The sequence below is a fragment of the Callospermophilus lateralis genome, unplaced genomic scaffold (assembly GCF_048772815.1).
Source record: "Callospermophilus lateralis isolate mCalLat2 unplaced genomic scaffold, mCalLat2.hap1 Scaffold_349, whole genome shotgun sequence".
In the NCBI taxonomy this organism is placed as follows: domain Eukaryota; kingdom Metazoa; phylum Chordata; class Mammalia; order Rodentia; family Sciuridae; genus Callospermophilus; species Callospermophilus lateralis.
In genome coordinates this window covers 1,262,466-1,285,285 of record NW_027513993.1, presented here as the reverse complement: position 1 = coordinate 1,285,285, position 22,820 = coordinate 1,262,466, and the positions used below count along the sequence as shown (strand labels likewise).

The following is a 22,820-nucleotide window of genomic DNA, read 5'->3' as shown; positions in this document are numbered from 1 at the left end:
CGTGCTGCCAAGTGGTATGTCGCTGTAGAAAAACACCACATTTTGTTTATTTATCTGTCTGCCGATGTGCATTTGGGTTGTTCGCAGTAGGGCTGGTGTAAAGCAGGCTGCCCCAAGCTGGTTGTCACGCCTGTTCCTCAGGGTTAAGAGGACCCTGCAGCTGGACCGGTTTCCATAAGCAGGGTCATCACACCTGGTCATTCACACTCTCCATGGGGGGATGGCCAGGCAGGGGGCCAGTGGGCTGAAACCCTCCCAGTGCTCTTTATCAGCTCTTTATCTGGGGAGCTGCAGCCCAAGACCATTTCTGGTTCATACTGAGGCATCCTGTGGGCTAGCACTGCTTGTGGGTGAGACTGAGGAAGAACCAATTTAAGCCCCGCGCAGTGACACACCTGTGGTCCAAGCTGCTGGGGAGGCTGAGGCAGGAGGATTGCAAATTCAAGGCCAGTCTGCGCAGTGAGCATTGAGAGACCCTGTCTCAAAATAAAATATAAGGAAAGAGCTGGGGTTGGGGTGGGCGTGCGGCTCAGTGGTGAGGCACTGCCTGGCATCCTTAGCACATTAAAAAAAAAAAAAAGCCGACATTGAAGTTTTGCAATGTCACTGTGGCCTTCTGTCTCTAGGAGGCTGTAAATGGGGCTGGGCCCCTGGCCTTCTAGGAAGGTTCCCATTGCTCAGGTGGATGGGCAGCTTCCCGAGGTTCTGCGCCTCCAAGATTCCTTGTGTCCTCCAGGAAGCAGGACCAGGTGGAGTTGGCGGGAGCCCTGGATGGAGGGCCAGGCATGTCAGAGTTCCCATCCCTGTGGCACCCCTGTCACCTACTGTCACCTGCTGGACCAGTGACTGCCCTTACTAAATTTCTGCTTCCCGTCTATCCAGTGGCTCATCCCTGCCCGCTACGGGTGCTCAGTGGCAGACCTTCGTGAAGTGCCAATCATGGAGACTGGCACTCAGGAGACAGTAGGTGGTGGCCATGAGGGGTGTCGGTGGCCTAAAGTAACTTCTGCGGTCAGAAGAGGTCTGTCTCCCTGGAGTTCTGGGGGGAAGCACAGGCCCCCGATGGCGCCACCTCCCAGGCAGGCCTTGGGAGAAGGAGGACTGTGCCCAGTGACCCTCTGCGCTCGTGTTTTCCAGACCTGCCTTCCTCACTGGAAATTTTGCGTGAGTGACACGGAAAACAACCTGGGCTTTGCCCTGGGCCCCATGTTTGTCAAAGCGACCTTCGCCGAGGACAGCAAGAACATAGTAAGTACCTCCCCTGTGGACAGAGTGGGCATCGCATCTACTGGGCGCCCCCCACCCCAGCCTGACAGCCCACACTCTGCTCTGCCCTGGTCCTTTCCTGCTCCAGGCCACAGGATCCCAGGCCTTCTTTAACTCAGAGGCCGTTCCCTCAGGCTGCAGGGCGTGACTTGCTAAATGACTTCCGTGGTTGAGGCCAGGCCAGTTGTTTGTGTTATTTAATTTGATCTTCCCAGTGACCCCATGAGGCTACCACAGCCATCTCCACTTCCTGGGGCTGCGAAGGACCCCACCAGGTAATGTTGACCTGGAAGTGACATTTTTCTTACTCTGAGGGTGACAGAATTATTCAAGCAGGTAGAGGATCATCATGGCTGAGTGCTAGGGAGACAGCCAGCCCCCAGCTCAGATTCTGGCTCTGTCACTTGGCTGGGTGACTTGAGCGGTGTTCTCCCCTCACCTGGGACATGAAAGTGGGGCTGTCCCTTCTGCAGAGGGGTGTTAAGGTGAGACAGCAATAAACCACCAAGTCGATCTTAAAGCAAGAGATGGAACCTTTATTCACCAGTTGATGTCTGGATCCACCAGCTGGCGGGCCAAGGGCCAGGCTGCTAGTCCACACCCTTTGACCACTCCCAGGGTTCGAGCACACCTTTTGTAGTCCAAAACCATATTAACATATAAGTGGCTGTTGCTATGATTCAGATCCATAAGCAAACATCATAAGATCTAAAATCATAAGCACTAAAGAGGGTGGGCCAAAACGTCCCTAGTTGAGAACAAGTTAAAGAATGGCTACTAACATCTACACCTCTGACAAGGTAGCTTGTCCAAGAAAAATGGGAACTGAAGAGGGGACACTTTTACGTTGTATAAGAATTGCCATCTGTGTCGCCTAACATGCCGTGCTAGGCAACCGCTCACTGATGGGTGCAGAGACGGGGATTTCCCACGGGAGAAGATTTTCTTACATGATGTGGGGTCTCAGGGCAAAATGGAATCTGTGTGGTCATTGCCCACACAGCCTGACCATAACAAAATGAGATGCTACACATAAAGAACACCTGGCCCAAAATAAGCTACAGTCAATGGCAGCGATAGTTTATCACTAATGGTATTGTTTGCGTAACTAGTATCTGTAGTCAAGGGGCAGCATTGCACTTCCAGTCTGCTGAGGCAGGGGCTGGGGTGGTGGCTCAGCGGTAGAGCCCTCGCCTAGCACATGCGAGGCCCTGGGTTCAATCCTCAGCACCACATAAAAATAAGTAAAATAAAAGTATTGTGTCCAACTACAACTTATATATATATATATTTTGTTTGTTTGTTTGTTTGTTTGTTTTGTTTTGTTTTTTTAATCTGTTGAGGCAGAATCTGAGTCCAGGTCTGTCTGGCCCCAGCCCCATGGCTCTTGCCTTCCCCTTCCCTAGAATCTTCCATCTTCTATCTTTGGCCCCCGGGTCTGCCCTGCATCGTCACCCTCAACAGCTGCCATTTGTGCCCTGAGACCTTTCTGAGTGCCCCTCAGATCAAGTTCTCTGGGTGTTAAAGCTCTATTCCATCAAAAAGGATCCCATCAGCCTGGGAGAGGCCATGTCTTCTGGACGGCTCCAAAAGAGCACTCTACCACTCTAAAGGCTCCGAAAAGTCCTCCTGCAGACCTTTCCGCTTCCCCAAGGCACGTCCAAGCTCATTCGGCCACAGAGACCAGTGCATGGAAGGCCCGTCTCGTCTCGAGGGATGTCTGTCCATGTTAGGAACATGGTCTGGAAGCACAGCCATGGCCACCCTCTTAGCCCACTCTGCAGAACCTGAGGCCTTGAGCCAACCTCAGTTTGACCTCGGGTCCAGTGTCATCCTGCCTGGGGCACTGGTTGCATCCAGGGGGCCAGTGCCCAGAGCTGAGGATGCAACATCTGTCTCCTCAGGCCAGCAAGATAATCCTGGAGATCAAGAAGGCCTTTGAGGAGAGCCTGAGCATGCTGAAGTGGATGGATGAGGACACCCGGAAATCAGCCAAGGAGAAGGTGAGGCCGCCCGGGAGCTCGGGCCACCCAGGCTTCCTGCACCGGGCAAGAGCAACAGAGAGAGAGCAGGGCTAGGAGAGGCCAGCCTGTCCCCTGGGCACGCATGGATGCTGTCCTGCCTTGTGACCAGTCTAGCAGGCTAGGGGGACAGCCTGAAGCCCAGTGTCACACATCTCTTGGCTGAAGGTGGACAGGCAGGAGAGCACGCACAAGAGAGGTGGACCAAGCCACTGTGGTGCTTGCTCCCTCCACAGCTCCCAGTCCCCCAGCAGTAGGGGACAGAGCCTCAGAATCTCAGAACCTCATCACCTCCCAAAGGTTCCAAAACTTGAACTTTGGGGACACATTTGGACCATAGCAGCTTCCCTTGGGGAAGCAACATTTAATCAGAAACCCAAAAGATTAACTGGGGGCTGGGGTGGTGGCTCAGCCGTAGAGCGCTCGCCTAGCCTATGTGAGGCACTGGGTTCGATCCTCAGCACCACATAAAAGTAAAAAAAAAAAAAAAAAGATATTGTGTCCACCTATAACTAAAAAATAAATATTAAAAAAAAGATAAGTTAGGCAAGGGGGGAATGTTTCCAAAAAGATGTGAAAGCCCTAAGTGGGGAGGAGCCTGATCCCCCGCCCCTTGGCGTGACCCTGAGCCCAGAGCCCACAAAGCTGGGGCCAGCTGGTCAGCATCGCGGGTGCTCAGTCCTCTGTGTCCCTCCCATCCAGGCGGACGCCATCTACAACATGATAGGCTACCCCGACTTCATTATGGACCCCAAGGAACTGGACAAATTGTTCAACGACGTGAGTGGCTTACGCCCTGCTATCCCAAGTGCCCACTTGGGGAGGGTCCAAGGTGGGCGGGGCTCCCAGGGCTTCTGGAGGCAGGGAGGCTGACCTGGCATCATGACAGCGATCAGGGGATTAGCTCAGTGGGAGAGCACTGGCCTCGCATCATGACTCCAACTGGGTTCAACCCAAGCACTGCATAAAATGGGGTGGGGGGAGGTAGCGGGGCTGAGGTTGGCTCAGTGGCAAAGCGCTTGCCTCACACACATGAGGCCCTGGGTTCAATCCTCAGAACCACATTAAATAAATAAAAAAATAAAGATATTGTGTCCATCTACAACTAAGAAATTTAAAAAAAATAAAAGACTTGGGGAAGCAGATCCTAAAAGGTGCAGTACCTGACCCTGAGCCCAGAGCCCACAGGGCTGGGGTCAGCTGGCCAGCATCGTAGCCCTAAAACACCACGGTGGTGGGGGGAGAAAGTGAAGCCCCTCACACCCCCGCTCCTGCCCCAGAACGGCCACCTGTCTTCAGGGTCGTACCCCAACCTCCTCAGAGAAAACTTGGAACTCAAATTTTGACCTTGAGATGGGGTTGGGAAAGAGGAGGCAGCCATCCCAAATGCACAGTGAAGCTCCACTGAGGCGGAGGGGGATTACTGCCTCCCTGCTGCCAGAACCTTCGGCACATCACCCCTTTAAGTGGGTTGTGATTTTGCCCCAAATGATAGTTTGCTATCTTCTCATGAGTGAAATTCAGGCATTTTTGAAATCATAATAACCTCTCATCATGGTTCTATTTAAAACCTAAGACTATTAAAATTACTTCTGAGAATAGGAGACTCATTCCGCAGCCATGTTTCTTGAGAATACTTTCAGACACCCCAGGGTCATCCTGATGCAAGACCCAGAGTCTCCTGGAGACGGCTCAGGCAGGGCCTACAGACAGGGGCCTGCCCCTGAGGGCCCAGTGTTTTACCACAGCCCTTGGGTATGCCATAAAGATCTGGAGTGGACCTGAGGGAGGGCTTTGCACCTGGTAGGAGCTGAGAGGCCGGGCCCAGGGGTGGGGGGTGTGATAACGCCTGTCCCCTGACATTTCATAGCCAGATTCCAGTGTGGTTCATTAAATCTGTGCTGTCCAATTTGTTAGCTACCAGCCATGGGGGGCTATTTAATTAATCAAAACTTAAGTTAATTAAAATTTAATTACACTAGCACATTTGAGATGCTCAGTAGCCACCTGTCACCAGAGTCTACCATATTGGCCAGTGTAGGTGGAAAACACACGGAGAACACACCCATCATCACAGTCCTGTAGGACAGTGATGGAGATACTTCTTGCTCAAGGGAACCACTGATGGGGCATCCTGCAGCACTGTGACACTGTCAGGTGCCTGAAGAAGACAGTTGTTGCTGGGCCCAGCAGGTTAGAAGCCTCAGAGGGGCAGAGCCTGCAGCTCCGAGCCCACACTCTGGCCCTGGGCCTGCCTACCCATCCCTTCACCTCGTGGGGTCTGAGTTTCTGACTTTCCTCTGGGGTTGCTCCCATCTGTGTCTCTGCTTCTTTCCTCAGTACACGGCAGTTCCAGACCTCTACTTCGAGAACGCCATGCGATTTTTCAACTTCTTATGGAGGGTCACCGCTGACCAGCTCAGGAAAGCCCCCAACAGAGACCAGTGAGTCCCCCAGGCCCGGCCAGGAAGGCCTTGGTTCCCCACCATAGGGATGCACCCCACTGAGCTTGCCTTCCTCACCCACTGTCAGGTGCCAGGTGTGACTGTCACAGAGGCCCTCTTTTCAAATTAAGAAACCAAAAGCCGCTGGGTGTGGTGGCACATGCCTGTAATCCCAGCAGCTCAAGAGGCTGAGGCAAGGGGATCGCAAGGTCAAAGACAGCCTCAGCAACGGCGAGACACAAAGCAACTCAGTGAGACCCTGTTTCTAAATAAAATACAAAAGAGGATTGGGGATGTGGCCCAGTGGTCCAGTGCCTCTGAGTTCAATCCCCAGAATCCTCTGCAAAAAAAGCCAAAGTAGAGCCCATCCTGGCCCCAGTCTGGGTGCCGCAGTGCCCAGCCTGTTGGCAGAGTGAACCTGGCCTCTGAGGCCGAGGGGGCCTGGCACCACATCCCAGCTTCATGGCCTCAGCATTCAGAGCCTTCATTTCATTATCTTCGAAGTAGCAGGGAAGGGAACTGGTTCTTGGGTCATTGAAGCAATCCAGTGTGGGAACTGGGGAGAGCCAGGCCCTGACAGGAGGCCCTCCGTATGGGTGAGTGTCCCATAACTCCTCACAAACAGGAGCAGTGGTTTCTCCCACTGTCCCACTGAGGGCTGGGAAAGGTTCTAGATGGGCGCTGATGACCCAGCACTTAACACACTGCAAATCCCACTGTGCATCAGTGTCCCCTGGAGAGCAGTTTCAAAAATAGTCTCCAAGGATGAGGGTGTAGCTCCGCGGTAGAGTACATGCCTAGTACTTGAGACCCTGGGTTCCCTCCCCAGCACTGCCAAAAATGTGAGGGGGGGGTGTGGGGGTTGCCTCCTGACGTTTTTTTGTTGTAGTTTTTGGTTGCGGGGGCTTTTGCAGCAGGGGGTAGGGAGTTCCTGAGGATTGAACCCCGGAGTGCTTTATCACTGGGCTAAATTCCCAGCCCTTTTTAATTTTTTATCTTGAGACAGGGTTTGACTAAGTTGCTGAGAGCCTCACTAGGTTGCTGAAGCTGGCCTTGAACATGTGATCCTCCTGCCTCTACCTCCCAAATTTGCTGGGATTACAGTTGTGCACCACTGCACCTAGCCATAGCCTAACTTCTACCCCAGATCTTAAGTCAGAATAATCTGGAGAACGACCCTTCTTTTTAAAATGGTCTCCCCAGGAAAGTTAGATGTAGTCAGCCCGGTACTAGTCCCTCCACTCCTGAAACAGGATAAATCTTACCAAGTCAGAACGAGTCCTCTTTGCCTCTGGCGCCCTCTTGTGGGCAATGGAGGTTCAAACATCTTTTTCCTCCAAGTTTTCCATTGTCAATGAGGGTCCCCCTAACAAACAAGAAGGTAGGTGGACCTTCACCTTCAGAATATGGCACAGACACTACTGCCAATTTACCTGGCTTCTTAAGTTTTAGATTAAAAGTTTTCACTTAAACTTGTCTTCTAGCCAGACACAGCAGTATTCATCTGCAACCCAAGCTACCCAGGTGGCTGAGGCAGAAGGAGCCAAAGTTCAAGGCCATCCTCGGCAATTTAGCAAAGTAAAAAATAAGGGCAAGGGATGAAGCCCAGTGATAGAACACCCCTGGGTTCAGTCCCCAAGGAAGGAAAGATTAATGCATTATGGAAAATCTGAACCAGTCGTGGTGGTGCACACCTATAATCCCAGTAGCTCAGGAGGCATGGGCAGAAGTTCAAAGCCAGCCTCAGCAAAAGTGAGGTACTAAGCAACTCAGTGAGACCCTGTCTCTAAATACATACAATATAGGGCTGGGGCTGGGGCTTAGTAGTCAAGTGCCCCTGAGTTCAATCCCCATTAACCTCCTTGCCCTCCCCCCAAAAAAATATAATATGAAAAATCTGAAAACTTATTCATGAACTTTTCATACCCTGTACACTAAAATCATTGATCTGTCTTGCACTTTTTGGATTTTTTTACATAATTTTTTACATAATGGCTCATGCATTGGTCCTTTGGAAAATAGTGTTTTGCCAGGCATGGTAGCACACGCCTGCAATCGCAGCAGCTGAGGAGGCTGAGGCAGGAGGATCATGAGTTCAAAGCCAGCCTCAGCAATTTAGCAAGACCCTAAGCAACTCAGCAAGACCCTGTCACTAAATACTATATAAAAAAGGGCTGGGGATGGGGCTCAGTGGTTACACACCCCTGGGTTCATTCCCCAGTACAAAAAAAAAAAACAGAAAAGAAAAAAAATTGTGGTTCCACTAAGATTTACAGATTTTCCGCTGTCATATACTGCAGCCAAAAAAAAAAAAAAAACCACATTAGTTAACATCATAGTTGACCTCCTGAGAAAAATCTTAAAGTACTGGGAAGCTATCAAATTCATGATGGTCAATACAAGTTTTCCAAAATTTTAATATTTCTTTGAAACTTCATTTTTCTTGAAACCTCAGATTTTTATCATTGGTAATAAATGACAAAATGTGAATTAGTTCCCCTGAGGTGCTAAGCTTCCTTTTTCATTTTCAAGAACATGTCTGCCTTGTTGCCCAAGTCCAAAATTCCATGGCTGGTCGGTCATCCGAAGAGGATGAGAGAGACCTGAAGCACCACGTGGGTATTCCCCATTGGTCACACAGGATATTGAAAAGACTGGTACTTGGGGGTCGAGATTTAATGGAATTAATGATTAGGCTACTTTTTCCTGGGTGTTGTCAACGAAAATGACCCGCTGGCTTGTTTTGGTTGGAGCACCTGCTAGGAAAGGAGCAGGTGGCCACTAGGACTTGCCCGGCCCCCTGCCCAGGCGGCAGCAGTGTCATTCAAGGTTGCTTTTGTACCATGATGCAGATCTCAACATGTGGCAGAGACAGAGTGTCTCAATGTTATAATGAAAATAGTTTTGACATCATAAACCAGAGGATCTTGGGGACTGTCACTTTAGACCACACCTTAGAACGGCTGCTAGACACATTTCAAGCCTCAAAAATAACCTCAGTTCAATATCTGATGGTCCCTCTTGCTGTCTGTGAGCGTCTCGGTGTGGCAACCTCTGAGGTGACATCACTGATTTATAGGTATTCAGGTGTTTTCTAGCTTCCCCCTCAGAAACAGTGCTGCCTGATGTCCTTGTGCTGACCTGGTCCTGGGGTCAAGGAGTACCCACTGGAGTTCCGCTCCGCCCACCGCCTGGGCTCTCACGCACCTGTTGCTTGCAGGTGGAGCATGACCCCGCCCATGGTGAACGCTTACTACTCGCCCACCAAGAACGAGATCGTGTTTCCGGCTGGGATCCTGCAGGCGCCCTTCTACACCCGCTCCTCGCCCAAGTAGGCCATCTCTGGTGCTGGTGCCCCGATGGGTCCCCTGCCCCTTAGCCAGCCCTGTGTCTGCAGCTGACCCTGACAGCCATCTCACTGAGCCATCTGTGCCCTGGTGGCCCAGGTGGCCTAGGATTGCAGCGTCGTGGGTGCAGAGCGCAGCAGCCCCTGTCCCCTGCCTTCCCTCCAAGGGTCTCTGGGGCCAAAAGCTCCTGCAATCGGGAAACGTGGCACAGTCATGCAGTCAAGAGCCCCATGTGGGAAATACTGCTGTGACGGTGGCTTAGAGCAGTTGCAACCAGGGAGTTGGCGGGGTGAGGGCGCTGTCCTAGAAGCTGGACTCCCGGGATGACTGTGTGGAGCTTGGGAAGAGGCACTGGCCCATTCCCAGGCTTTGTTTGCTTTAAAGCTTAACTGCTAGTCTGTGGGAGGGGACAGTGATCCTCTAGAGTGTCCAGCACGTGCATGTCACCCACAGGGCACAGCTGGCTCCCTTAGACTGCCCAGCCTCCCACTGTCTCCAGGGCTGTGTCCCACAGAGCCCCTGCTACATCTCAGGCCCAACAAGTGAGGGCCACATGGCAGGGCAGGAGCCAGAGGCCTTGCTCTCACTTTGTGTCTCCCTCCAGGGTCTTAAACTTTGGTGGCATTGGTGTCGTCGTGGGCCATGAGCTGACTCACGCTTTTGATGATCAAGGTACAGGTTCCTTGGGGTCCCTCCAGACAGAGCCCATCAGCTTCTTAGCCCCACTGCCTCTGCTCCCTGGGACTTAGCTTTGCAGAGAAGGACCAGAGTCTAAACCCTGGCTCGGCCGCTTGCCAAATGCTCTCACCTCGGCAAGTCACATCATTCTCCAAGCCTCCGTCTCCTTATCTGCAAAATGGGTGCAACAGGTCCAGGTGGGGGTGGGGAGGATTGTGTGAAGGCTATAGTGAGCACTTTCTGCAGGGTGCTGGGTGCTCGGTGCTCAGTAGGAGTCAGGAGTCAGAGACGTGGAAGTCACACCCTCCTCAGCAGCTAGTGTCCAGGGTCTTCCTCAACTGCCCCCTGCTCAGGGACAAGAAGGAAGTGGCAGAGACCCTGGAAACCAGGCCTGTCATGTGCTCCTGATTCTGCCAACTCCACTGGCCCCTTGCTGGACTCCATTCCTTGGGATCCGAGGCCCTTGGCCAGTGGAGATCCACCCTGCGCCTCAAACCTTTGTACAGCCACATGGCCGCCTGCCTGGCCACTTTTCCCCACCCTCTCCCACTCGGTCTGGCCCGTCCTCTGGCCCTCTGATGGGCATCCTGTCCCTGTACAGGCTGGAGGGTGGGGTCAGACAGGGGAACCGACTTCCCACTGGGAGGGAAGAAGAGCGATAGTGCCACTCCTGCGCTCTGACCACAGGGCGGGAGTATGACAAGGATGGGAACCTCCGGGCCTGGTGGAAGAACTCCTTGGTGGAGGCCTTCAAACAGCAGACGGAGTGCATGGTGGAGCAGTACAGCAGCTACAGCGTGAACGGGGAGCCGGTGAACGGCCGCCACACCCTCGGGGAGAACATCGCAGACAACGGGGGCCTCAAGGTGGCCTATCGGGTGGGTCTGCTCCCCCTGTGCACCTGTCCAGATCCACATCTGTCCAGATGCCTCATCAGTAGGTCAGCATAGAAACGCCTGGCAAGCTGCAGGAGTGCTGTGCCTCGGCTTCCTCGTCTGTCGGTGGGGGTGGGGAGGACGTGAGCACTGACTGTGGACGCAGCACCTGAGCCGAGTGCCCAAGGCCTTCTGCTTGGAGACCACCTGCTTGAGAGTCCCAGGAGAGAGCCAGGGCAGGGTCCACCTGCAGAGCCGGCCCCTTCTTGCCTTTGTGGGGGAACCCACTGCCAGGTAGGGCAGCAGGGCCCAGGAGGACACTGAGCACAGAGCCAGTTCTGGGTTCCGATCCTAGTCTGGAGTAAGTCGCTACCATCTGAGCCCATTGGCTTGGCTCTGAGCCCCTGACCTGCACCCTCAGGTGGCCGGAGGTGAAACCAAGTGACTCAGACACAGGTCCCGGCCTGAGAGGCAGCCTGGCGACTCACCAAGGGCCAGAGGCAGGGGGTAGTGGAAGGAGTCAGGAGCAAGGGCCTCTGTCACTGAGAAAGGAGCTTGGTTCTATTCTGGCGACAGTGAGAACCACTACAGGGTCAAACAGGAGATATGATCTAATTCCTTCTTTAAGGCAGGTCTGCAAGCCGGCAGCCCATGGGCAAATCCAGCCCCAGCCTGTCCCCGTAGGTTTGGGGAACCTGGCCACACTGTATCCACAGGTTGCCTGTGGCTACTTTTGCACTCTGAGCGCAGAGGAGGATAGTTCAACAGGGACCGGTAGCCCCAAAGCTGGAACATCTACTCCGGCCCTCACAGAGGAGGTCTGCCAACACTCGCCCTAGACGGTTCGCTCGAGTTGCCACATGAGGAGGGGACCAGGCTTGTGTCCTCGGTTCCTCTGAATTAGGGAGACCCGTTGGAAGCTGTTGTGAGGTTACCCAGGCTAGAGGGGGAAGGGTGAGGAGGGTCAGTTTTGGGGTGTTTGGCTTGGCTGGAAGAGTTGGGGGGAACTCTGAGCCTGAGTAACTAGGAGGGTGGTGGTGCCATCCTATGGTGGCAGGTTTGGTGAGGGTTCATGTAAATGACTTCTTCCTTCTGTGCCATGCTGAGTTGGATGTGACCTTGGGTGTCCAGCTAAGGCAGTTGAATATCCAGATCAGGGAAGAGGCTGGTGCCAAAGTGCACATTGGAGAGCCATCAGCATTGTGTGGCGTTTAGGCCATGGGGTCGATTGCACTCCCCTTTAGGGAGGGAGCAGAGAAAGAGGAGGGATCCTCCAGGCTGAGCCAAGGCCCAGAACCCAGAAACCAGCCTCGGCCTGCACACTAGCCCCTCGCCCCTGTGTCCTGGCTGCCCTCAACCTCTGGCCTTCTCTCCTCCCAGGCTTACCAGAACTGGGTAAAGAAGAACAGGGAGGAGCAGACCTTGCCCACACTGGGTCTCACCAATGACCAGCTCTTCTTCCTGGGGTTTGCACAGGTGAGTTCATTAGGGGAACAGGTAAGGTCCCCTCCAATCACCAGCTCCCTAACTCATCAGACCGTCTTCAGGTCATTAGCCTGTGAGGAGGTGAGCTTCCTGTCATTAGAGAGATTCAAGGAAGGGCCAAGAAAGAATACTAGTATCCTGTATGTGGTGGAGAAGGCCCCTCCTGGTTCTGGGGTTCTAGAAACTTCTTAACATAGCCAGACACGGTAATGCATGCCTATTATCCCAGCTCCTTGGGAAGCTGAGACAGGAGGATCACCAGTTCGAGCTCAGCCTCAGCAACTTAACAAGACTCTGTCTCAAAATAGAAAATGGAAAGGGCTGGGGATGTAGCTCAGTGAGAAAGCAGCCCTGGATTCAGTCCCCAGAACCGGGGGAGAAAGAAATCAAGACCCACCAGGTTGGCACTTGAGTTGGCCTTCAGTTGATTCCCAGAGCTGCCTCTCGAGAGAGTGTCCTACCCAGAAAATATGAAATCTGGACTAAATCCAAAATTTGTAAAGTGGAGTTTAGGCAGAATCCCAGCCTGGTACGTTGGTATCAGACAGAGACCCGGCTCTGGCTGAAGAGACACAGCTTGGTGACACCTGCGTCAGAGAGGGGCATAGGCGCACTCCAGCCTCCCCTCCGACCCACCCATGGGCCTTCCTGAGTCCTTGGGGTGTGAGCACCAGGCGAGGGCTCATTCCACCCCTGCAGTGGTGGGACCAGTCTGGCGGCCTCAGGGCCCCACAGTGACCCCAGCTTCTCCCCCTTGTCCCTCAAAGGTCTGGTGCTCTGTCCGAACCCCCAAGAGCTCTCATGAAGGCCTCATCACCGACTCCCACAGCCCCTCTCGCTTCAGGGTCATCGGCTCCCTCTCCAATTCCAAAGAGTTTTCAGAACACTTCCACTGCCCCCTTGGGTCACCCATGAACCCTCATCACAAAGAGCCAAGACGGAAGAGAGGAAGGGGCTGAGGATGAACCCCCAGGGGAGGCTGCCAAGTCTGCCCCTTCTTCCAACCCCTTGGCCGCCCAGGGCCCCTTCCCCGAACTGGAGGGTTTGCAGCTGGCACTGGGCCGGGTGGGGGTCCTCTGCATACCCGAGTTGCTCCCCTGTGCAGACCGGCGTCCCAGCGAGCACCAGCTCCAGTGGGCATTGGGGTATCAGGCTGGTGGCTCACCAGGCCTGGGCCCCACAGCGACAAGGGCCGGGGGACACAGCCCCCTCGCCCACATCCAGCACCACATAGACCACAATTACCACTGTGTCAAATGCTTTAAGATCTATTTTTGGGGAAACTATTTTTTAAACATTGTGGAATACACTGGAAATCTTCAGGGAAAAATGCATTTAAAACACTTTTTTTTTTGAGGGAAGGATTGTTATATTTATTATGTTTTCTTTTTTTTTCCTAAATAACCTGTGGACAAAAGAAGCCCCACTGATTTACCCCCTCACTGCAAGGCTGGGCTGAGTCAGGAACACACACACACACACACACACACACACCTGTCCTTCCAGGGTGCTGTGCATCCTTTGGAACCACAAGAAAGCCCCAGCCAGCCCAGAATGGCCCACCCTAGCCTCACTAAGAAGAGGCTTTGGAACCTGAGGAACAGCTGGGGCTTCCTCCTGCCTGCGCCCACCTAGCCAACCCCCACCTAGCCAGCCGGGCTTCGTGGGCAGGCTTGTGTGCGCCCCCTACCTGTGAGAGTGATGTGTCTCATGGCCTGGGCCCAAGGGGCTCCCTGGTCAACGTCATGTTTCCATTATCTCAGAGCCAAAGAGCTTCTGGATCTCAGATACTTGGGCAGGGCAGGCAGGAAATTCAAAGAGGTCCAAAAAACAGCCTCCCCTGGCTTTTACATATGTACTTCCCGCTGCCTGGAATGTTCTGACTTCCCCACCTGGTGAACTCCTACCACCCTTCAGTGCCCCACTCACCATCACCTCCTCTAGGAAGCTTCAGGTCTGCATGGGGAGGCTCGCACAGGCTTTCCTCTCCTTCCAGAGGGTATTAGTTTACTAGGGCTGTTGTAACTAAGTACCACAAACATGGTGGCCTACAGGACGGATTGAGGTGTTGGCCTCCCAAGTCTCTGGGGTTACGGGTGTGGGTCACCAAGCCCGGCCTGACTCTACCTGTCTTTAATAGGAGTAGGTCATTTCTCTTGGACTCTGTTTCTCTGGCTATAAGACCTACAATGTACTCTCTTCTACTGTCTTGGTAACCATCAGATATGGGCGACAGTAAGGATGCCAGAGCTCAGATGCTTGAGCTCAGACTGTCCCCACGAGGTGCGAAGGGGCCTGCGAGCCCCATAGGCCCCAGTGTCTCTCCCCCCGGGCAGCTGGGAGAGCCCCCTCCCCTCCAGCTCTTGTCCTCAGGAGAGCAGCCTGTTTAAGGAGAAGGTACCTCCCTGTCACTGGCTCCCACCTCTTGTGTTTGACCCTGTTGTGTCCTGTTTGCTTTGTCTGGGGCAGTGCCAGGGATTAACCAGGCCTCAAGCTGCAAGCGCCACCACTGAGCCACACCCCAGGCCTCCAGCTTCTTTCTGGAGCCCAAACAGGCCAAGCCCTTTCCCACTGAGGCTCTGGGTCCCTTTTGTCCTTCAGGCTGGAATGTTCTCTGCCCAGAGGGCACACCCCTCCCCAGCAGGATGGATGCATGAATTCTGTTTAGACCCTCCATGAGTCATGTGCCTATTGGAGTGCAGCCATGGGCAAGAGTTCTCACCCCGCCTCCCCTGAAGCTCACAGTTTGTGGGACAGAGAATTTCTCAGCCCTGATGCTCAGAGGAAGTGTCATTCGGGGACACTGGGTTGCAGGCAGGAAGTGGCTGAGCTGGGTTCTGAACCCAGGCCACTCGATTGGAAAACGTGACAAGTCACTAGAAACAGAAAGCCCCAGGGATGCCACATGTGCAGAACACGCATGCGCATACACACACACACGCACACACACACACACATGCATGAAGGCACAGGATGGAGGAGCTGGCTGCTGCCCACCCTTTTCCCAAGAAGGGAGACCTAGCTTTTAGCCACCCTTTCCCCAGCCTTGGGCCTGCAGATGCCCTCCCTCCAGACAGGCCACCTCCCAGGGACGAAGAACAGGCTTCTTCCTCCCCAGGCCGGGGTCCCAGTGCCCTTGCCCGCCCCCATCCTCCTAGATCCTTGCCCAACCTTGTTCCCCTCCCAAGCAGGACTGGAAACCCCAGTCTGGCCTTCAGACTTCACCCAACACATGTGGAAACACACAGGATGTAACTTGGGAACAGCTGGAAAAAGTAAGCAATCTGTAACAATCGTGTAAGCAGAAGGGCCTGCAGAGGCCTTTGAAAGGGTGAGGGAGCAGGGGGTTAGGACAGACTTTAAACTTGTAAAGAATTTGGTCCACTGTAGAGCCCAACCAGAACTTGGAAAACCTCAGAAGAGAAAACTGGAAACTTTACCAAAGGCCATCAGAGAATGCCCTTGAGCACCCTGCCGGTGGGCGGAAAAGTCCAGTGTAAAAGTCCAGCTGTCCCCAAATTAATGTATAATTTCAGCGTACTCTCAGCCAAAATCCCCAGATAATTTTGCATAGAATTTGACGAGCTGATTCACATGAAAGGGAAAAAGCACAATCAGGACAATTCTGAAAAAACATTGAAACAATGAAGGAGCTATATTCCATATGTAAATATTTATAAAGCAATGGTAAGTGAGAGCTGCTGTAGGTTAGGAACAGGTATCAAACTGGAATAGACCAGAAGCCAGAGACAAACTTGCTCATATATAGGAATTAGGGTAAGATAGAGGAAACACTTCCTGAGTGGAGAAATGAACCAGCGCCCTCCGGTCCTCTTCTGTATATGGCCTGTTGCCCACCAGGGCCTCCTCCTCAACCTGGTGGTCTCAGGAGGGCTGAGCTTCCTACATGACAGTGGCTCCCAAGGGGCAGGAAGCACAGCCTGCCAGGTGTGTTAGGCTCCTCCCCAGGGCCCAGGTTGACATCCTCCTGCATATTGTATTCCTCGAGCAGGGCTGTAGTGCAGTGGTAAAGTGCCCGGCTCAATCCCTTATACCAGGCTCAAAATTAAAAGATAAAAGGAGGGCTGAGTGTGGTGGCACACGCCTGTGATCCCAGTGACCCAGGAGGCCGACACAGGAGTATCTCAAGTTCAAGGACAGCCTCAGCAATTAGTCAGACCCAGTCTCCCAATAAAAGCAAAAGGGCTGGGGATGTGGCTCAGTGGTAGAGACTCCCTGGGTTCAATCCCCAGTACCAAAAAGAAAAAAAAAAATATCCTGTGGATACCAGGGGACCGCTGAAAATTTTCCTGCCCATCCCACACAGAGCTCTTAGTCTGGGTCTCACTGGGCACATGGCTTCTCTTGTGAGCAACAGTGTCTCTGAGCGAAGAATGACCAGTTGGTCCAGTCTGGCATGGAGATTTGAAAACTGTATGGAAAGTACTTGGCACAGGCTAGGAGCTCACCGGTTCACCAGATCATCAGGAGCCTGATTCTCCATCCTCTCCAAGGCTGGGAACACCCCAGTACACATCTGTAGTCAATTTCTTTGAAGAAGCCCAGGGTAGTGCAGAGTCCAGGGCCCTGCCCCCACTCCAGGTGGACTTTAACACTGGGCCCAGGGACCCTGCTGCCTTGCCACCCAAGGCTAAGGGTGCTCTTACAGAATGCCAGCTCATTGCTGATTATTGGTGGCCAGTCCCTCCCTCCCCCAGGAAATTCAGCCACTCACTTCCAATGGTTAGAAATACTCAGACTCAACCTGCACCACCTTGTGGCCCAGCAGGGGGAGGTGCTGGAGATGGATCCTAGCCTCCTGTAAAAAAAAAAAAAAAAGCAGATCTGCACCTGAGCTACACCTGCAGCCCAGAGCCCCCCTCTGTTATTTGCTGGTTCTATTCTAATTTGTCTTGTGTCAATGTTCCTTTCCTTTCCTTTTGAAGGGCTGGGGCTCAGATCCATGGCCTCATGCCTGCTGGGTGGGAGCTCTGCCCCTAGGCCACACCCCAGGGGTCCTTGTTTCCATTTCCAGGCTGAACAATGCAAGCTCCTTGGCATTTGCTCTCTTCTGCTTTTATTTATTTTTAAACTTGGGGGGCTGGAATGACCCCAGAGTCTTGTGCCAAATGCGTGCTCCACCTTGGAGCTACATCTGTCTGCTGTTTTCGTGTTTTCCAGTAGTTGCCGCAGTCTGGCTGGGCACAAAATCATGAGCCACTCACAGCTTTGTAGATTCAAACAGCAATTCTTTATTCCCGAACTCACACTGGCCCTCTCCAAACACGTTCTGGGGAAATCCACGTTCTCTGCCTCCCCAAAACTCTCGGAATCCGGGGAGAACACAAGGGGAACTCAGGCAGCAGGATACACCCTATTCCCAGCAGGAATACTCTTAAACCTGGAACCGCCCTAAACCCGGATTGTCCTAAACCAGGAACGCCCTAAATCCGAGGAGAGCCTAAAACCCTGATCTGCCCTAAACCTGGATCCGCCCTGGTCCTTGAGCAAGGTCACCTTACATGCAATGTCACTGCAAAATGTCTAAGGCAAGTCCTATTTCCACGAGTCCTTCCACTAAGCAACATGGGGTATGCTGGCAAGGAAATTGTCATACCAAGTGGCTAATGGCTCTCAGCAAGTAGTGAACATCTGCCCGTTCATTCTATTGGGACCTGCTTGGGAAGGGACACACTGGGCAGTGCCTGGGGCCGGGCCTGGCCTGGGTTCGGCTGCTGGCTCTGTGAAAAATGAAGGATCGCAGGGCTGGCGTGAGGCAGTGGGAGCCAGGACGGCAGCGCCAATCTGTCTTTGGTTATACATAGTTGTCCAGCAGAAGGTTATGTCATTGACTAATCAGAGTGAGATGGGACACAGATGGGCCTCTCCATGGCAGGAAGCACATCTTCTCACTATTAGAAGTGCTCTAGTCTGATGCAGCACACGCCTGTAATCCCAGCCACTCAGAAGGCTGAGGCAGTTCCTCGCAAGTTCGAGGCTAGCCTCAGCAACTTGGTGAGCCCCTGTCTCAAAAATATAAAAAGTAAAAAGGATTGGGGATGTGGCTTAATGTAGCACCCCAAGATTTAGTCCTCAGTACGTCTCCAAAAGGAAAAAAGAAATGAAATGTTCTAGGGAATCAGCACAAGGGCTCTGGAGTCGGAAGTCCTGGGTTCAGGTCTTGCCTCTGCCCTCATTTACTGCATAACTGCTGATGGCTATTTTGACTGGAGTGGATTTGGTGGAGAGTGAAGCTTCGGAGAAAATGCAGTTGAGGTGGTAAATCCCAGTTCCTGTAAACAACAAAATAAATTGTCGCCATTATGAGAGAGGGATTCCCCTTTGGGTCAATAGGGTACACGGAATGGAGTAAACCTGAACTTAACACTCATATTAAGTGGTAATGGGAATGCACAAACTTGCAGATTTTTTTCAACAAATGCAAATTGTGAACCAAGTGATCAGCATCCTCAAAATCAGAATGCCGTGTTCTCTTGAGTGTCCTGCTGGAGGAACCTGTGGTCCCAAATTGTAGTTTATATTAAGGTCAAATTCAGGATCCAGGGAGTTGCCACATTTTAATTCTAAAACACAAGGAGACAAACTGATTTTTATGAGTGTAGGCAAATGACTACTTGAGGCAGTCTGCATGGTTGAGAGTGGTGGCTGGATGCATGAGTCTAGAGGTCGGTCAAACCAAAGCTTGCAGAGGGAGATTGCAAAGGGTTGAGCGAAGAGGAAGGCCATTGGGTTTCAGGGCTGTCCTGGATCTCTGCAAAGCCTCTTGTGGAGGTCATGGGTTTCCTCTGTGGGGTGCTCCTCTGCTTAAAGCACCTGGAGGGTGCAGAGCCCCCTGGCCGCTCTCCAGTCTGCATTAGGCAACATCAAGACCCTAATGTCCACCTCAGCAAGACGCAGGGCTCTAGTGTCAGATGTCATATCAGCTGTGTCAGCCTCTGAACAGAAGGAAAAGAAGCCACCAACAGCACACCTGTCACCCAGGACAGCTGATGGCCAGGTCACATCCCAGATGTGACATCCGCCCCCAGGATGAGGTGTGGCTTTCTGCAAGAGTCACAGAAGCAGTCCTGCAGGAGGGCTTACCTCTGGGGCTTGCTGGGCTCAGAGAAGGGCGCCTCCAAGACACGGTGGTGTTTTTGGCGTGTCAGGCTCATGACCTAGGAGAAAGCTGGTGGCTTCTGCCCACCCAAGCACCAGGAGCCCCCGGAGTTCCCTGATCTATGTGAAGAGGAGGCTGCAAAAGGGATTGGGTTCTTGTCCACCCCCACCTTGAAATGCCCTTATCTATCTCAGGAAAGTAGGCTGGAGGTCACTGCCCCTGGACAGATGTCCCTTCCAAGATAGTGTTCCTGGGGCTCATTCAGATTCTAAAGAGGATGTAGCCCAGTGGTCAGACCTACTGGGTTCCATTCCCAGCATGCGTACACACACACACACACACACACACACACACACACACACAATTCTGGAACTATTCATTACCCAAATAATCATTTATATGCCCTCAAAGTTGCCAATATTCTACATTCTCTTCCTGCTATATAGAAAAAGTGACATATAAGTTTGGCCAGGCACAGGGGTGCACACCTATAATCCCAGTATCATGGGAGGCTGAGGCAGGAGGATTGTGGGTTCAAAGCCAACCTCAGCAAAAGCAAGACACTAAGCCACTCAGTGAGACCTTGTCTCTAAATAAAATATGAAATATGGGGCTGGGGATGTGGCTCAAGTGGTAGCGCGCTCTCCTGGCATGCGTGCGGCCCAGGTTTGATCCTCAGCACCACATACAAACAAAGATGTGCCTGCCGAAAAACTAAGAAAATAAATATTAAAAAATTCTCTCTCACTCTCTCTCTCTCTCTCCACTCTCTCTTTAAAAAAATATATGAAATAGGGCTGGGGATGTGGCCCAGTGGTTGAGTGCCCCTGAGTTTAATCCCTGGTACCAAAAAAAAAAAAAAAAAAAAGAAAAACTAGCAGTTTTTCCACAGGGCCTGTGGCACACACATGTAATTCCAGTTACTCAAGTGGCTGAGGCAGAAGCATCACAAGTTCATGGCCGGCCTTAGTAATTTAGGAAGACTCTGTCTCAAAATAAATTAAAAGGGCTGGAGATGTGGCTCAGTGGTAGAGTACCCCTAGGTTCAATCCCTGGTACCAAATTTTTTTTTAAATAGCAGGTTTTTTTTGTTTTTTTTTTGTTTTTTTTTTGATCACCCAGTAAATGGGTCAGAGCAACACATCCAAATGAAGAATACGATATCTTTCAAGTGCAGAGGTGCCCAATAGGTACCAGATTGCTTTCTTGGACGCAGGGGTACCAGATGGAGCAACTGTAGAAGGGTATCTCAGCATACCCACACTGCTGGACCCCTAGATATTTTGCTGAGGTAGAAGGCTCTGAATTCCAGCTGGATTTATTCCTCCCACCCCTCACATGCATCTGGATCACCGAGTGTAGGACAATCACCACTTCAGCGTGACAACATCCATGTAATGGGGCAGTGTGGTATCTTGTGGAAGAGGAAGGTCATAGAGATCTCTGTGAACTAAATTGGAACGTTGGACTAGAGAGTTGATACACTCCTGAGGCAGGACAGTGAAGGTGTCTTGCTCTCCTTTTTAGATCTAAGAAAATCACTTGTGATGGCCGTGATGGACAGGGAAGGGGAAGGAAGGCAAGTTCCAGATCAGTAGCTGCATGCCAGAATTGGGGATTGGAGTGTGTCACTTGATGGTGTGGGATGGAGGTGAGCATGTCACATGGTGGCTTACGATGGGTGTGAGTGTGTCACATGATGGTTTGGGACCGTGGGACCAGGTATTGACACCGTATCTAGATGGTGGCTGCAATAGAGTCACTAACCTTATAATAACCCACACTCATCCCCCTGAACCTTCTGCACAGACCAAACAGACGGGTTGGAATGTGGTGGGAATCACCACTCCTGTGTCTTTCAAGTCCTGATGGTGACAGTGACCTCTGAAATCCCTCTGAAAATGCAGTGTGCTTTTGGTTTGTGAATTTTTTTAAGATAGAGGTGTTCTAGTGGCTTCCACTTGGCCTTTCCTATCACCTGGAAGGAAATGACCGTTCTATGTCTCAGGTCAGAAAACCATGGCCGGGATTGTGCCAGTGGCGCGTCCATCCCTTCCACACGCATTCCAGAACTAGGGAAATCACCACAGGTGGATCCGAGCACCCGCTGGGCTGGCCAGCAGAGGAGCACAGTCATTGTCACCTGACCTCCACGGCCCTGGCACGGGTGGTGGAGCACAGTGGCTTTGAGGGTTAGTTCAGAGCTGGCTTCCAGAAGCCCCTGGGGAGTCTGATGGTTTCCTTTTCCCCAATACACAGTCCTAGGTCCCTGGGGAGAAACCAAGAGAAAGATAAAGGGTGTAAGTGTCGGGCAACATAGCAGAGTCCTTCCTGGGGGACCTACCCTCTCCTTCCTTCGGGGGCTGCTGGGTCTCTGAGTCTGTAACTGGCCCCAGCCTGGGAATGACTCAGAGGCCATGGCTCCCCGTTCTGGCGAGTCAAGTTAGACCTGTGTTCACTCGGCCTAGAACTCTCCTGCCCATACAGGTCAAGTAAGAAGTTGGCCGACTGTCTTCTCTGGGGATGCTGCAGCCAGCCGGCCAGTGCTGGGGCTCTGAAGGCCAACCATTCTGATCTCAGCCTCACCTCTGCTGTCTTTTACAGTCTCTGTGTGTTCCTCATCTTTGGCAAGTCAAGGGCTACTGCTTGACCCCTGCCAGCCCATGATTCCACAGTCTTACTAGCTTTAGGGATCACAGCTCCACGTAAATCCAGGAATTCCCCCTGTAAATTCTGAACTACAGAGAAGAGCCAGGGCTCCGGGAAGCTGCCGGGACTCCTTTCACAAATGTATTCATCCCAGGTCTGGAAGGTGGGTCCTCCAACCTGGCCTGGTCGGGGAGTCCGTCTTTTATGATCAAGCCACCATTCAACGCTCAGCCTCTGGGTCTCTTCCTCGGCTTTATTGCCAGTACCAAAAACAAACAAACAAACAAAAAATTGTTTTTGTTTGAGTTGGCCATGGTTGGAGCACACCTGTAATCCCAGCTACTCAGGAGGCTGAGGAAGAAGGACCACACATTCAAGGTAAGCTTAGGGAACTTAGTAGGACCATATCTCAAAATATTTTTTTAAATATTTTATTTATTTATTTATTTATTTATTATTTATTTTATTTATTTTTTTTTATTTATTCATTTTATACGGTGCTGAGGATCGAACCCAGGGCCTCATGCGTGCAAGGCAAGCGCTCTACCACTGAGCTACAACCTCAGCCCTCAAAATAAAATTCTAAAAGCAAAAAAAAAAAGGGCTAAGGATAGAGCTCAGTAGTAGAATGATTAACTAGTATGTCCAAGGCCATGAATCAATAATAATACATTTACTTTATTTTCATTTTATTTTTAGAATTGGGTACTGGGGATTGAACCCAGGGACACTCTACCACTGACCCACATTCCCAGCCATTTTCATTTTTGATTTTGAGACAGGGTCTTGCTAAGTTGCTCAGGCTGGTCTCAAACTTGCAGCCTTCCCACCTGAGCCTCCCCATTTGATGGAATTCCAGGTGCATGTCACCCATGCCCAGTTTAAAAAAAAAAATTAAACTTGTCTTTTAGATTTGCTTCATTTTAGCCATTTCT

The 22,820-nt window shown here is 52.0% G+C and overlaps 1 pseudogene; it reads left to right on the top strand.

Moving 5' to 3' along the window:
• Positions 1–13,075, top strand: part of LOC143637806 (endothelin-converting enzyme 1-like) — a 40,426-nt pseudogene extending 27,351 nt beyond the window's left edge.
• Positions 13,076–22,820: the final 9,745 nt, after the last annotated feature.